This window comes from Rhodnius prolixus, unplaced genomic scaffold (genome assembly GCF_049639745.1).
Source record: "Rhodnius prolixus isolate KJV_2025 unplaced genomic scaffold, Rpr scaffold_8, whole genome shotgun sequence".
NCBI classification, from domain to species: Eukaryota; Metazoa; Arthropoda; class Insecta; order Hemiptera; family Reduviidae; genus Rhodnius; species Rhodnius prolixus.
The window spans coordinates 21,980,780-21,997,837 of NW_027411593.1; the positions used below are offsets into that span (position 1 = coordinate 21,980,780).

The 17,058-nt window shown below is 32.6% G+C and overlaps 1 long non-coding RNA gene across 1 annotated transcript in view; it reads left to right on the plus strand.

The window, feature by feature from the left end:
* Nucleotides 1-16,251, plus strand: part of LOC141451027 (uncharacterized) — a 33,857-nt gene extending 17,606 nt beyond the window's left edge. The window contains exon 2 of the long non-coding RNA XR_012456497.1: nucleotides 15,983-16,251. This is a non-coding gene — a long non-coding RNA (uncharacterized lncRNA). The remainder of the gene's footprint in view (nucleotides 1-15,982) is intronic.
* The last annotated feature ends 807 nt before the right edge of the window (nucleotides 16,252-17,058 follow it).

The window sequence follows — 17,058 nt, forward strand, 5'->3', positions numbered from 1 at the left end:
AGTGTGACAATGCTGTTAGTGTATTTGTAAGTTTAAGCCAACACGTATAATGTATTTTGGAGTGCTAAAATTGGACAGATAAAATTGCAATTTCTTGCTACAAATAATTGCTATCGGGATATAGCATTTCAAAATTAATATACTCGTATGTATTTCTCCATTTTGTTGATGTGATTAGAGGAAGTGGTGGTAATATGGAAGCCTTCTTTGTTTTTGACTTACCAATGCTAGGCATTCCAATAAATTGTGCGTTTCCCAAGGTTCCATCCTAGGTCCTATCCTATTTATCATCTACGATGTACATAAATCCTCTACCCAAACCTCCTCATGTCAACCTTGCCTTGTACGCTGATGACGTGGCCTTTTACACGCCATCTTGGAGAATGGACACCATCACCAACAGACTTACTCTTGCAATAGACAGACTAACAAAATTCTGCACTAAGTGGAAAATTAAAATTAACCACGATAAGACTAACGCTATACTCTTCACCAAAAGCAGACCCTCTTTTAACCGATAAATCAGACATAATAACACTCTCATTCCGTGGTCTACCCACGTTAAGTACTTAGGGCTAACTTAAGACAACAAAATGACTTTCACTACGCACGTTCAGGACACGCAGGCAAACTGGACTACAAGACTATTATTTCCTCTACTCTCACGTGACTCCAAAATGACTGTGACTAACAAACTACTCCTCTACAAAGTAGTCATTAGGCCGATGTTGCTCTACGCCTGCTCCGCCTGGAGCCTGGACTTGTAGTAGCAACATCAAGAAACTTCATATAACCCAAAACGAATTTCTCAGACTCCACGACGCACTCCACGAGACTGTACGATCCAAAATCGTCTGCTCAAACTCCTTTCCATCCTAGACTGTCATCTTAATCCACTATGCCGCGACATAGCTTCCTACAGATCCTTCTACAACATACAGACACAGAAGACTGAAACATATCCTACTCTAACTCTCTCAAACTAGCTGCAGGTTTTTCCTCTCCTTTTTTTCCTGCATTCCTATCCTACTCACCTAACTTTTCTCTTACTGCACTTAGTTAAGAAGGTTGAAATGTATTATACATTTATACTTCTATATTTATTCTATGTATATATTTATTATAATAAATATTTATTCTTTCTTCTTCCAAAAAATTGTATTGCTTTCTCTGGTAATTATTAGCTTTATATATTAGTCTTGCACTATTGTCTTCAAATTTACTCTCCTCCAAGCACCAGATGAGCAACCTTCAATTTTAAGGAAAAAGTGAAAGTGGTGCCTCTGACTTGAGGTGCGGGTAATATGGAACACCTTAGTATTTTCATTGCAAGTCGCCGTAGAGTGGGTTTAGGTACAATGAATATTTCTGCAGCTTTTTTAGTCCCATTTTAGATTCTTCTCCTTTTTTTCCCCAGAAATATAAATGATTTGCCTGTGATTGTTGCAACATGTAACCACATGAATTTTTTCCACTGCAAGTGTGGAACAGGGTTTTCCATATTACCCCATAGCACCCATGGTGTTCCATATTGCAAGCATCGTTATCTTGGATTTGATTTGTCACAAAACAAAAATTGGGAGACATAAGAACTGATTCACAAATGAAAATCGCTGCAATACATCCCTTTGAACCAATATATAGTGCGGATAAATACCACTATTTTGATAACAAAACAGAAATAACGGTTTGAACTTGCCTTCTTAAAGTTTTCGAGAATCGATAGATCACTTGCTGCCCAAAATATTATAGGGTTCCATAATACCAGCAGGGTTCCACATTAACACCACTTCCTCTAATATAAAAGGCTCTTCTAGAATTATATTTTTTTGGATCCATTAATAAAATTAAATTTACTTTATATTTAAGTGGGTGAAAATTTAATATAAAGTAGCTGAAGTAGAAGTACTAAAATGTAGAACTGCAATTGGGTTTTGAATATTGTTAGGACTGAAAATAACGCAACAATAATGGCCACATAAACTAGAAAACATCATTGTCCCCTATTTGTTAGCAAAAGAACATTAAAGATGTTCTACAAATAACATTTGAGAAGTGTAACTGTACTGGGGAGAATGAAAATTGGCAAGCTAAATATTATGGCAAGATAGGCAATTCGAGTGCAAAGCATGAATTATGTGAATCGTACGTTCTTCTGCCTTTTCATCTCGCTGTAAGTTAACTTGGCGAAAGTTTCCCATTAAACTTTACTATCTTATATTTTGAATGAAGACGACATGTGCACTGTATAACAGCCAGGATGACAAAATAATATCTCACATTTTGTCTGGGTGAGAGAGAGTTGTATGGCTTCAATTTGTGTATTCCGGCTCAGTTCTACCAACTTTTCTTCATACATCACTGCCTCTGTAATCATGACTTTAAATAGAATTTATTTAACAATGATTAGTGATGTGTATATTATTTAAATAAGCATTTATATAGAATTGGATCAGAATGTATTGTGAAAATTCAAGGGCATTCTTCCCTCTACTTACTGCCTTATTCTTAGATCATATTTTACTGATCGCTATTTCCTGGTCGTCTTAAGCATTTTCCTTTTTTCCCCTAAATTTCTTATCCTCGCTGGTATTCCGCAACCAAGCATACTTTCCCTACTTGTCCCTCTTTTATATTCAGTAAACACGGCCGATCTCTCAATATAACCTAAAACCTATACTTCCACTTTCGATGATATGGCCATTCTCTCCCTTAGCAAAGAATCCTTCATTGTTATTCGCTATCTCCATTCTAACCTTAACATTCTAGAAAAACCTGGCTCTGAAAGTGGAGTATAGAGGTCAACCAAAACAAATCCAGGCTCCTGATTTTCACTTTAAACAAAAAGAAAAAGAAATCCCTCCTCCTATGTATTCCAGCCATATTTCCCATAAAACAATCACTCAATTTCGATACTTAATCATTCGATCTGGACAGACATGGAATCCATCTTAATAGACTTAAACAAACTGAAGTAACTTACCGTTGCGTAACAAAAGACTACTGTAGATTTCACTGCTAGTTCCAGATATGGACGTACGTCTTGAAAGTATCCGGGGCTACCAATTGGACAAACATACGTCGCATTCATTGCCTACAATCCGAAATCTCACGAATCATAGTTAATGCTCTAATCCAGCGTTTCCCAACCTGTGGTACTGTACCACTGGAGGTACGCGACTTGCTAGTTGGTGGTACGCGAAAAATAATCAACAATGGCGGACATAAAAAATTAAATAATAAAATTATCATAGAAACGTTTTTTCCTGTAATTCATACAAATTATTTTAATTAAATATTATATTATACAATAAAGTTATTAATATGTACAGCAATAAGGTTGGTCTGTCTCAAGATATACGAGAAAATATAATAGCACATTTAACAGGATTAAAATTACCTTTCATGGAGTATTTCCAAAACCCGAAAACACAAATGATAATTGGATTCCAAACCCCTTCTATAAAGAAAATTTAGGAAAAGCTACATCATTATCAATAAAGGATAGAGAAAATTTAACAGAATTGTCATTATACAGAACTTAAATGATAACTATATAAAAATCTGCTTAAAGAGACTGATTGAGAACGAGTAAGCTCTATCCAAGCAACATTAAATTTAATTTAAAAAATGTTTTAAAACTAAGATCTTACACTTTACAAAGTTTACCTATAAAGTGAACATGAAAGTGAACAAATACATTGTATCTCTATACAAATAAAGATAATAATAATAGAATAACACACTCGGAATAACAAATTTCACGAAATACAGTCATTTTTACGAAGTGGTACAATTTAGCATTATGTACTACCAAGTGGTACGCGAACCAAAAAAGGTTGGGAAACGCTGCTCTAATCTATCTAAACTCATTCATTTTAGTTACTCGTAAAGAATTATTTTAATTGGAGAAAAGCTTCTTCACAATATGAGCTCTTATAAATAGATATTTATTAGTAGTTACTATTTATACGTATTATTATTAACATCATCATAAAAGTTACTGAGTATTCCTAACAGCATCAGTTAGTTATAAAAGGGTTCAGTATCTAGGGACAAAATACCTGTTTGCAGTTAGCAGTTTCATGTCAACCCTTTTCAGTTGGTTGGCCAGATACTTGCCACTTTCTCTAGACATTAATCACCATTCTAGTTTAGTAATAAAACTAAGGTCTCCATCTAATAGGTGATAACTTGGAAAAATAAATACATCTATTGTACTTAATTTGATCTGCTATTTAACAGAAAAGTTATCAAAATTTTCTTACTTGACGGGAAACTAACTCAAATGTAAAAGAACTGTTGGAAATTATTGAAAAATAAGACAGTAAACCAAAATCGCATTAGAATTTCGTGTCAAACCTTCGTTTAAATTTTTCTAGTCATTTTAAAAATCTTTTTCTGCAACCATGTAGGAATGGTTGCTCATTACTCAATTAAAATCAGCTATGTAATGCCCAACTTCCCTCACTAGTGGGGAAAAATTCCCATTAGTGTCACTTTCCTCACTAGTGAGTGGAAAAACTTTATTGTGCTTCCTTGATATAAGAAGTTTTGTTATTAAATATTTTCTGTAAAACGTTAATAAGCTTATTTAAATTTATTTTATCTAAATAAAGAAAAAACGAATATTAAAAAAATAAAATAAAAATTGAAAGGAATATAGAAATAAAAATAATATTTTAATAAATAATTAGAAATTTTTAATTATAACAGTTAAAAAGGTTATAGTGTTACCTTATAGAAATTTAAAATGGATTCTAGTGATTCCTGTTTAGTTTTTTTTTTTTTTTTTAGTTAATAACCCTAATGGTTGCAGAAAAAATATAATATTTAACTCGAGTGTAAAGTATTTTCCTCACACTCGGCAATTTTACACTTGCACTCGCCTCGCTTCGCTCGCTCGTGCGTGCAAACTCTGCCTCGCGTGAGGAAAAGTACTACTTTCCGCACTTGTAAATAATTTATTAATTATGAAAGTAAAAAGTTTTTTGTAATTATACATAGATTAGCAACTCGGCAGACGGGATTCTATTCATGCTGATAAGTGCTGCTGCTTTATGTTTATCTTTCTGTATAATGCATACTTTATCTTAACAAATGCACTATTATTATTACTAGATATTGTTTCCTTTCTTACAGAATCATTAAATTATTCAACAATTTTTTTAGCAGTCTTTAGTACGGGTTGGTAAAAAGATAATTAAAAATCGCATTTCTGGGTTTCGGCACCATATTTTAAAAAATATTCAACCTTCCAAAATAAAACCTTTATTATTTAATACAAATACGGAACACAATTAAGCTTTTATTAAAATAACAATATGATCGATTACTCTTTTTATTATTCCCAAATTAAAAGACGCTACTTTTACGTTTTATACAAGTGAAAAAAATAACATAACCTAGTGGTTAAATTAATTGGATGAAGCTTCTTTATTCTACGCTTTTGAGTTTTATAACCATGCCTAAGCCTGCCGGAAAAAGTATATAAAATAATATGTGCCCTTTTTTTTAACGAATAAATCCCTGACAAAAGCCCATCTACATAAAATAACATGTTTCAAATTCTATACAGCTGGGCATTAGAGCATGCTTCCAGAATTAGATGTAGAATAATTAATGAAATTATTATTGATCGTGCATCCTCTACGAATATAATGAACAAGGAAAACCAGTATGTTTATTTAGTTTATCAATTTCCATTTGAAACCTTCCCAATACTTTGCAAATTGTACCAAGGGAATTTAAATTTAATTTTTAAAATATAATAAATTTAATATTCTAATAAATAAAACTGGAAATTGCAACACGTCAGGGTTCACTTACAGCTCAGTTATTTGCATCATTTTTTCGAGGGAATTATATGTTGAATTGACTGCGGACATTGGACCAGTCAGAATGTACATTTAATTTATGTAATTAAAAAAAAAAAAAAAATTATAATTATTTTTTGAATCTCGAAAAGAGCTGTAACTGAAACATGTTTTAACTTAAATTCGCCTAATATTATTTCTCTCGCAGTCTCTATTTAAGTAATGAGCTTTGTATTACAGCAATCAGTAAGCTTAGGTCGCTCTGTATTCCACCAGAGTTCAATATCACAATCAGATATCTATTTTATGAAATATAGTATTGTTTTTGTAACATTTTCGGTTTGTTCTCCAACACCTTTCAGAGAAAACTTGGTACCCCGAAATGTAAGTATAAAAATTTATGTTAACATTACAAGGAATATAGATTTTTCAATGGTTATACTACTTTATTTTTGATTCTATCATTTCAAATATTTCTACTCTGCAGAAATTTTGATTCCCTTTTAAAACTTTTATGCTTCAGTTAAAGCGTATCGTTTGTATTCGTATGCTTTAAACATAAACATCAAATAGTCACTATTGTTAACAGATTGTTATGCAAATGGGTGATTTTTCGTAATCTTAGTTTACCATAATATCAATCTTCTAACCAGGACCTCTTTTAATAATAACTTCTAGTTTTCCTGTAATTACTGCAATTGCTCTAATTAAGGATGCCAAGGAAGAACCTTCTGACAGCTGTGCTAGAGATTGCTATGTGGATTCCTGTTAATTATCCTTAACAAAAACTTACAGTTTAAAATGTTAAGTATAAGGGTTGATTAAACGCCAAAAGGTACACAAATCAGCCAGTACCCAACATTTCATTAATACTTCATTAATATTTAAGTAATTCTACTGCATTAATTTTCATTAATAAGTTATTTTTTAGAATTTATTAGATGTCACAGACCCTTATGCTGGCCATTTTCGTCTACAAAATATATGTTCAAGTAGCACTGTAGATTGACTGTAATATCTAGTTATTTATAATAATCAAACTATTAATTACAGGTTAAAAAGAAAAACGTTATAAAAAATAAAATAAAAATATGAGGCTAAAAAATTCAAAACCTTGTTTAAAAAAATGCTTACACCAACTTACATCAATGATTTTGTTTATTTTATTTATTTATTTTTATTTCTTAAATAAAAATCGTCGGTTTAAGTTCATTCTTCGATTAAAGTAATTGTTATTGTATGAAGTAGTCAAACTTTTATAATAATAGGTAATAATTATCTGGCTTTATCGCAAATAATATAGTTTTCTTCAATTACATTCTCCATCTAGGTGTTCTTCCCACAATGTTGTATATATGTAATATAAAGTAAATAAGATATGCATATATTTAGGACAGCTAATTATTCCAGTATTTTACTATAAGTAAAATTAGGGGGACTAAATTAAATTACAATAGAGAAATGAATAATTATTGTTTAATAATCTACTTGTTATTAACTGTGTGTTAATTGTGCTCACGAATATTTCGGTAAGACGAATTCAAGACAGTAGCCTACTCTAACTTTATCTTTACTTTAACATGCATGTACGTATATGTGATTTATCATAATTATAACAAAAAAATAATATAAATGAAGTGGCCAGCATAAGGGTCTGTGATATCTAATAAATTCTAAAAAATAACTTATTAATGAAAATTAATGCAGTAGAATTACTTAAATATTAATGAAGTATTAATGAAATGTTGGGTACTGGCTGATTTGTGTACCTTTTGGCGTTTAATCAACCCTTATACTTAACATTTTAAACTGTAAGTTTTTGTTAAGGAGATTTTTGTACCTTTTGGATGATTTTCCTTTTTGTCTATTTAACAAAGTTACATATCTTCTTTACAGATTTTTTTAAAATTTGGAATAAGCAATTCTATCATTATAACCTGATAAGGTGTTAACTACCACTGGAGAGATCTTTTTAAAGAATGATTGTAGTTGCGGCTCCCAAACCATCCTCAATAACAATTTTTTTGAGAAAGCGTTTTGAATAACATAGGAAGGAATTTGTACGTAAATAGCAAAATTAAACTGCGATTTCAGTACTTCCTTTTAAGAGGAGTAAGAAAAATAAACTAGGATTGCAGTACTTCTCCCTAAAAGGCAAAGAGGCAAAGATTTTTTAACCGAACAATTCATTGATTTAAATCGGTTCACTCATTGATAATTTAAACGATTGCAGTACTTCCTCTTAGTAGGAGCAAGAGAATCAGCAACGTAGAGGAGCTATAACCACTTATTCGAGCTGAATTTTATCAAAATCGGACTAAGCGTTATAGAAATATTGGTAATAATAGTTTTAGAAAGGGCCTTATTTGGGTGGGGCAAACTCCCCTCCTTATGAGGCACGGTGCCGAGACTTTTAAAGTGCAAATCTGTATAAAATTTCGATTCGAATGACACTTCATTCATAAAAATCGGTTCACGTGTCGATAATTTGAAACGATTGCTATACTTCCCCTTAACAAGTGTAAGAGCTGATCGCCGCATTAATGTTACGTAGGGGAGCCCTAACCCTATCATCCTACCAAATTTTATCAAAATCGGGCCAAGATTTACAGAGTAATTAGTAATAATAATTTTGGAGGGGGCCTTACATAAAGAGGGCTAACTCCTCACCCATTCGATGTACAGCGTCGGGACCCCCAAAAGGCACATCTACATAAAATACTGAATCGAATGACACCTCATTCATGAAAATCGGTTCACGCGTTTAGGCGCTACGTGGTTTACAAAAAAGGTAACAACAAGAACAAGAACAACAACAACAACAACAACAACAACAACAACAACAACAAGAACAAGAACAAGAACAAGAACATTTTTTGAAAAAGCCGTTTTTGCTCATTTTCGGCAACTTTTTTCTCGAAACCTATTAGATCTGGGTGGTTGCAAAAAAATTACAGTTATAAAGGAGGGTTTGGAGTAAGATTTAAAGAAAATTTGGGAATTTTATCTTTTATAGAAAAAGAGAAAAAAATTGTCAAAGTTGGGTGTTTTTCAACGTTACGCTTTTTCGTGCAGTTTTTGATGGTCAACCCTTATACAACTGTCCTACCGGACAGTTTTAATTCCTGATAATCTTTGTAGAAATTTTAATTATATATTTAAGTTATTATTAAGTCTAGTTTCTGCGAAAGATGTTCATATTTGCTATGTTTATATTTATTAAAACTGTCCGATAGGACAGTTGTATAAGGGTTGATCGTCAAAAACTGCAGGAAAAAGCGTAACGTTGAAAAACTCCCAACTTTGACAATTTTTTTCTCTTTTTCTATAAAAGATAAAATTCCCAAATTTTCTTTAAAATGTAGGGCAAATCCTCCTTTACAGCTGTAATTTTTTTGCAACAACATAGATATAATAGATTTCGAGAAAAAAGTTGCTGAAAATGAGCAAAAACGGCATTTTCAAAAATGGTTCTTCTTCTTCTTCTTCTTCTTCTTGTTACCTTTTTTGTAAACTGCGTAGCGCCTAAACGCGTGAACCGATTTTCATGAATGAGGTGTCATTCGATTCGGATTTTTATGTAGATGTGCCTTTTGGGGGTCCCGACGCTGTACATCAAATGGGAGAAGAGTTAGCCCCCTTTATGTAAGGCCCCCTCCAAAATTATTATTTCTAATTTCTCTGTAAATCTTGGCCCGATTTTGATAAAATTTGGTAGGATGATAGGGTTAGGGCTCCCCTACGTAACATTAAAACGACATTCTGCTCTTACACTTGTTAAGAGGAAGTATAGCACTCGTTTCAAATTATCGAAACGTGAACCGATTTTCATGAATGAAGTGTCATTCGAATCGAAATTTTGTTCAGACTTGTACTTTAAAAGTCTCGACGCTATGCCTCATAAGGAGGGGAGTTTGCCCCACCCAAATAATAGACAAAAAGAAAAATCTATCCAAAGGTACAAAAATCTCCTTAACAAAAACTTACAGTTTAAAATGTTAAGTATAAGGGTTGATTAAACGCCAAAATGCACACAAATCAGCAGGTAACCAACATTTCATTCATACTTCATTGATATTATTTAAGTAATTTTACTACATTAACTTTTTTTTTAATTTTTTAGAATTTATTAGATGTCACAGACCCTTATGCTGGCCAGTTCATTCATAATCTGTGACATCTAATAAATTCTAAAAATGTGAAGGAAACGTTAATGCAGTAAAATTACTTAAATTTTTATAACTAATTATGTTGATATTACTCACCTTTTATTATTATATCAAAAAACTTATAATGAGGAAGAACCTTCTGACAGCTGTGCTAGAGATTGCTTTGTGGATTCCTGTTAATTATTCCTGATAATCTTTGTAGAAGTTTTAATAATATATTTAAGTTATTATTAAGTCTAGTTTCTGCGAAAGATGTTCATATTTGCTATGTTTATATTTATGTTAATGGGTTTTAATCAAGCAGATTCTCGTATAACACTCTTTTTTCAAATTCCTTTAGAAGAATTTAAACGCTGCACTGGGTGGAGAAGAACGAAAATTTAAGAATAAAAACCGCGGATGTTGCTTACCAATAATACAAGCTCCAATAACTAGAAATCCACTCAGAACTGTGGACAGCTTCAGGAAGACAATGGTATAAGATTACATCATGGAAACGGTATCAATGATTCGGAGTAGACAAATGAAATTGTTCCCAAAACAGTGACAATTACCTTTCTTTTAGGGACAATAAGTCAATCTGTAAAGCTGACGAGATCGGTCTCGTCTCAAAATACTAAATTATATTGAGCTGTCCAAGACAACAAATGAACTCCACCGATTTGTTAATAATAAAAATAAAACAGAATTCAGATGCAAAGTAATATTTCAATTGAAAATCTGGTATGGTCTTTGGTTTTGCTTCCATCATCAGAGATTGATTTTAATCATCTTGGTGTAGAGGATTTTTATTTCAACTGTTTCCGTCTCTCGCTACCTTGCTGAAGTGAGGGTAAATCCATCATGTAGTTGAAGTCAAATTCTCTTCAAAAAGAAACTGATGAATCAGTTGATGAATGGATAAAAGTACGAAAAGAGCTCACGAATACTAGAAACACGTGTGCTATGATTGAAAAAATAAGCGATAATATTCATTCTATTAGAAACAGATAAAGTTAAACAAAAAATTGTTTAACATAAAGCGTTATCGATTCGATTCATTTGAAGCGAGGGATGATTAAACATCAGTGATCGCCAAAAGTAGGAGAGATTATTATATCGTATTATAGACTGGTAATTAATTCGAAATTAACATAAACTGTGATTATCAGGTTTCCATTTAAAAACAATCATTGGTTTTAACTTTTTACTTGCTGTTTCTCGTACTATACGAGGTCTGTAAATTAAGTAATGAGACTGATTTTTAAAAAAAAATTTATTCAAAAAGAATTACAATTCTATATTGTCACCTTCAAAATAACTTCCTTCTGAAGCCACACAGCGCTGGAGACGTTTCTTCCACTCCTCATAGCAGTGCTCGAACTCCGATACTGGAATAGCCTTCAGCTGGTAAAGCCGTTTGAATGTTTTCGACTGTCCCAAAATGAGTTCCCTTGAAAAAATGACCCCCATTTTCTGGAACGTGTCATTACTGTTGACGAGTCTTGGGTGTTTGAGTACGACCCAGAAACCAAGCGCCAGAGCATGGAGTGGCACATTTCAACCTCTCCAAGGCCCAAAAAAAGCGAACAAATGCATGCTGATTTGTTTTTTCGATATCCACGGAATCGTCCACAAAGAGTTTCTACCACAAGGTCAAACGGTCAATCAACACTTTTACCGAGAGGTTCTTGAAAAACTTCGAAAAAGGGTCATTCGTGTGAGACCAAACATCAAGAACAAGTGGGTGTTAGCATCACGATAATGCTCCTTGTCAAACAGCAATTTCAATAAACGAGTTTTTGGCCAGTAAAAACATTCCTGTGACTCCTCAGCCTCCTTATTCGCCTGACTTGAGTCCTTGTGACTTTTTTCTCTTCCCGAAGTTGAAAAATAACCTCAAGGGAACTCATTTTGGGACATTCGAAAACATTCAAACGGCTGTAACCGACCAGCTGAAGGCTATTCCAGTATCGGAGTTCGAGCACAGCTATGAGGAGTGGAAGAAACGTCTCCAGCGCTGTGTGGCTTCAGAAGGAAGTTATTTTGAAGGTGACAATATAGAATTGTAATATTTTTGAATAAAAAAGAACCTCGTAGTAAGAGAAAGTGTTTTGTTCAAATTATGTTTGAAGTAAACTCCTCAATCAAAATTATCTTTTTTCACTCAATAGATTTTAACTTTCTGTATAATGTAGGTGCGAACTTAATATGGCTCAAAAAAAAAAGTTCAGAATTCGAAGACAATTTGTTAGTTAGAACGTTGGGCTGACGCGGTATAAATTATATCAGATTGAAGAATCTAGGATTGGTTCCAGCTAAAGCTGTAGATTCATTAAAAGCTAACAACAAGCCTGATGTAGTTGGCAAGTAGCTGTAATGGGACAGTTTAGATTAGCCAGAAGACTGTTCAAGGTAATGCTAACTTGTACAGAAGATGAGTACGCTAAATGAAAAACGAAGAAAATGAATGTCCAGGAAGTGGTTCAGGTTGCGGAAAAGGAAAAGGTTGTTATGGAGGAAGTTTTGATTTTTATGGCGCAAAAAAAACCTGTAATTATTGTATTAATTAAAAGAAAGATAAAGGTGTACCTGTGAGAAAAGTCACCAGTTTTTTTTAACTAATTAAAAAAGTGTCAAATTAACTACAGTCCATTTACGTTCAAACAAGCAAAGAGATCAAAAGAGAGGCTTCAACTAGCAAAATGAATTTTTAAAAAATGTTTCTTTAAGCACTAAATAGACTTATTTCTTCAGACAGCGAGAATATTTATTCTCTTTACAATTATTTTTTTTAATGACAATAAATATTCTACTAAGTACACTAAAGCCAGTTTAAGTGAAAAATTAATATACAATCTCTAACATCGCCTGCAAAAAATTTCTACAAACTTTTTACCCAAGTTAGTAATTTGTTATTAAAGTAAAACATTTAACATCAAAATCCTTTAAAATTTAGTGTTAAAATTTAAATTTTATAGGCACTCATAATAAAATTGAAATCTCTCAACTTTCCCAATATAGTTACTAATTTCATTACAGTTAGTTTGGAAATAAGTAAATAAATTATTGTACATTCGTAAATATTTTACAGTAATACACCGAGTTCTCTAGCTACATCAATTTTAACTTTTTTTCTTCTGCAATCGTTTCAATAATTGAGAGAAACAAGTTCTATAAACTTTGACGAAAAAGCTATCAAAGAAGTTTTAGATAGGTTATTGAATTTAGAATATTGAATTAACTTGAGATTTCTTTATTCCTTGACCTTTAAGATCTATTGTGCTCTCCTTTACTGATGCCAATCAAGTCTCTACAGACGATCCTTCTAAGTTCCAGAAATCAGAGAAATCTGTGAGAGGTTCTGGTGAGGGTACGACCACTTTCATCACGTGGTAATATCCCAAATGTATGAATCTTCCTCAAATAATGACATCTTGGACTTCCAATCCATATGTCCACAGAATCTGCAAGTGCAAGTGCCATCACTTTGTAGTCCCAGCTTCTTCAAGTTCGATTATTGTTCCTTGACCTTAGTAGTGTAAAAATTTAGATAAAAATAACTAAGATATATTTTATTGTGAATTTTGTATATCGACGTTTATTCACTCACATAACTTTGCATTTATTGTTTCGATAACAGACATGTTAAGTAACTTACAGCTATTGTATTCGTAAGTTTAAAGTAAGTTATCTCTACTAGTTTTCTGCAATTAATTCAACTTTAGGAGCAGAATTTTTTTAAAGATATTGCTGACACATTTTAAATTAAAAATTGTGTTTAGGATTAATTGATAATTGGTATATTTAATGATTAATGTAAAAATTAGAACTTACTAATTAAGCACAATAGCAATAGTGCTCAAAGCTATGATTGAAATTTGAACTTCGTTTGAGAAATTTAGTTTAATGGCCCTATTATTTAACGAGCTTAGAAAAAGTAACTACTCATTTCTGTTCTAATATTTCTTATAGCTATCAAATATACAAATACTACAAACTAACACTTTTTATCTCTCTAGTTTTTAGTAGTAACTAAAGCTCTTTATACTTTCCAATGGTTTTAGTTTGAAAAAGTGTATACTAGTGGAAAGAATCAGCGAGTAAATGGAAAGTTCAATGAATACATTTATACCAAGTGGGCTGGCTTTGGCTTTTTTGATACATTTGCTTGGGTGTGATTGATATTCAAGTGGTTTTTGTAACTCAAATACTTTCTAAAAGAAAGAGCCACAAAAAGGCTTACAGTTAGGTGATTCTTGAAGGGCTAGCATTCTGCGATGAGTTCAGAAGTGTGTAAAGTAGAAATCCAGATAAGGTTACTCTATCTAAGGCAATTACACTTAAGGCTATTTATTTTCTTCATGTATAAGTAATTTATTTCTGTAAATCAGTGCAGCAGTAATAAGTTTAAAGATTCATATGTTTGGAGGGATGATTCTCAAAAACGCCACCAGCAATTTTCTTTAGATTAAGTATCCCTTTGTTTGCAAGTAGATATATTACATTTATTTAACCATAACTGAAAATTTCAAAAGTAAAATCAACACTACGATATTTAGTTTAAAATAAACCAAAAGACGCCACGATAGCCGAGCTATTAAATAACTAGACTGATGCTGCTACAGAAAAACTATGCTTGCGCCAAATCTTAACGACCGACAGCTGTGCAGCGTAAAGCCTTCTCTTTCGATTACAGCGTCTCACGTGTTTGTAGAGAAATCTGTCTGACCGGAACCGTCGTTTGTGTAAGAGGTGTTAGTTTCGTTTTGCCGAAAACACGATACTACACATGTAGTAGAGCAACGAATTGTCATGAAATTTCACATCAACTTGATAAAACCGCTACTGAAATTATATTTTATTAAAAGAAGTTTATGGTGATGAATGTTAATTACGTGCGCGAGTTTTTGAGAGGTTCAAGCGTTTCCAAGATGGCCGAGAAGACGTCGGAGATGATGACCGCCTGGGTCGCCCTTTATAATTAATCAACATTACTATCGTGAGGTGCTTGCTCAACTCCGTGAAAGAGTAAGGAAAAAACGACCCGATTGGTGGAAGAACAAGTTATGGGTTCTCCATCAAGACAACGCGCCGGCTCACACTGCATTGTCTGTCAAGACGTTTCTAGCCAAGTACAACATCCCCAGTTTTAGGCCATCCGCCTTATTCGCCTGACCTGGCCCCAGGTGTCTTGTATCTGTTCCCTAAAGTCAAATCTGCATTAAAAGGAACACGATTTCAGTCCGTTGAAGCTGTGAAAGAAAAAGCGGCACGCGTCATGCAGGAGCTCACAGAAAAAGACTTCCAGCACTGTTTTGAACAATGGTAAATCCGCATGGAGCGTTGTAGGGATAGGGGAGTGGTGTATATTGAAGGTGATAATAACTAAATATGTATAAATTTAAAATAAAATGTTTTATAGCATTAGTCTTGTTATTTAATTGCCACACCTCGTAGACCCGCAAAGCGAAGATGTATTGTTGGTTAGTAGGTTCGATTCCCGGTCTAGGCCCTGGATTTTATTTAATGCTTAATATGAGAACATTATAGTAAAACATGTTTGCAAATCACGTCCCTGCACGACACCTAACATATTTGGTATTTGGACGTGAAAAGCCCACCTGAAAAATAGACATTACTTTACTCTTTAAAGTAAACCAATTCGTGAACAAAAATAAATAAAAACAAAAAAGCTGTAGAACACCGAGTTTTATGAAAAACTGCAGTTAGTTTTCACCTCAGTAATAATAATTAACGTCAGAATAGAGCCGCCCATGCATCATGTACATAATTTAATGCAATTATAACACTATATTCTCAGTGTTATGTAATGGAGACAAATTTGTGATAATGGCTACTAATTTACTCCGTCTAATAAACATTAATTGTCATGCCGAGGAAACGGGTTCAGCGGAACGTCAGGTTACTGTTACTGCCTAGTGCTTTCTATAAAACAAATTTTAGGCGAGTGTTCGCAATATAATTAAAGTTAAAATTTTATTTCTTCTATTGCAGGTGTGCCTTTTTTGTTAGGTTTGTAATGAATTAAAAAAAATACAAAAAACAAACTTTTTTGGACGTTTGCCGGAGGTACATCTTCATCAGTAATGGTAATGGAAATCCAAGAGAGACATTACTTAAGGAATTTCAAAGATTTCGGATGAATCCGCCTATAGTAAAGATGATTTTACTGAATTCGTTTAAAATATTATCATCGATAATTTTCTAAAAAAATTGTAAAAATAAGTGAACTTTTAAATTAAATAACTCGCGTTTGTTTTCTATTCTTTGAGTGAAACTAAAGCTTTACGAGTATTTATTACTCATTAAAAAGTAAATTGTAAGTTGAAAAATGCTTAATGAGATTATTCTGAAAGTTAGTACTTTCTCGTAGATTTATGTTTTATAGAACTATAGATTGTCCTACAGTGTTACGTTAGAGCAAAGCTTAACGTTGTTTCTTTCCCAAAAAATAAATTCTGGGAGATTAATTCCAGTAATTAGTGATAGGATCAATTGTGAGTATAGTTGATTTTTGAAACTTGATGAAAAGAACTGGTAACTATTTTTGTAAATAGTTGATAAAAGAGTTAGTGTTACACACACTACTTTTCACAAATTGTCTGGAAATTTGAAATTTGTTCTAAAAAGAGGGTTGGACTTCAATAATTCTGATACACATACGTGTACATAAAATGATAGAAGCTTCAGTAAAATGTTGCTTTTGTAGAAAGTTTCCTTAGGAGTCTGCTTACAAAAACTAAAGAAAACTTGAAAAAAACTAAATATGTGGCATTTACACTCAGTCTTATTATCTTCAAATTTTATTTTTCATTTCCATTGATATCATGTAGATTGTAGATGATTAAACTACACACTTCAAAGCTAATCTATCCTTCATATCCTTGAAAAATGGTTTCAAATTAAAGTTATAGTTCTATAGGCATTAGGGTGTTTCAAAAAATGATGACTTTTAAATTTTAAAAAGCGCCGGGCGGAAAATCAAAGTTCATTTAAAAACAAAAAGTAAATTTTGTAAAGTTTATCTAAAACACGAGTAAATCTGCGCGTAGAATTCGTAATTTTTATGA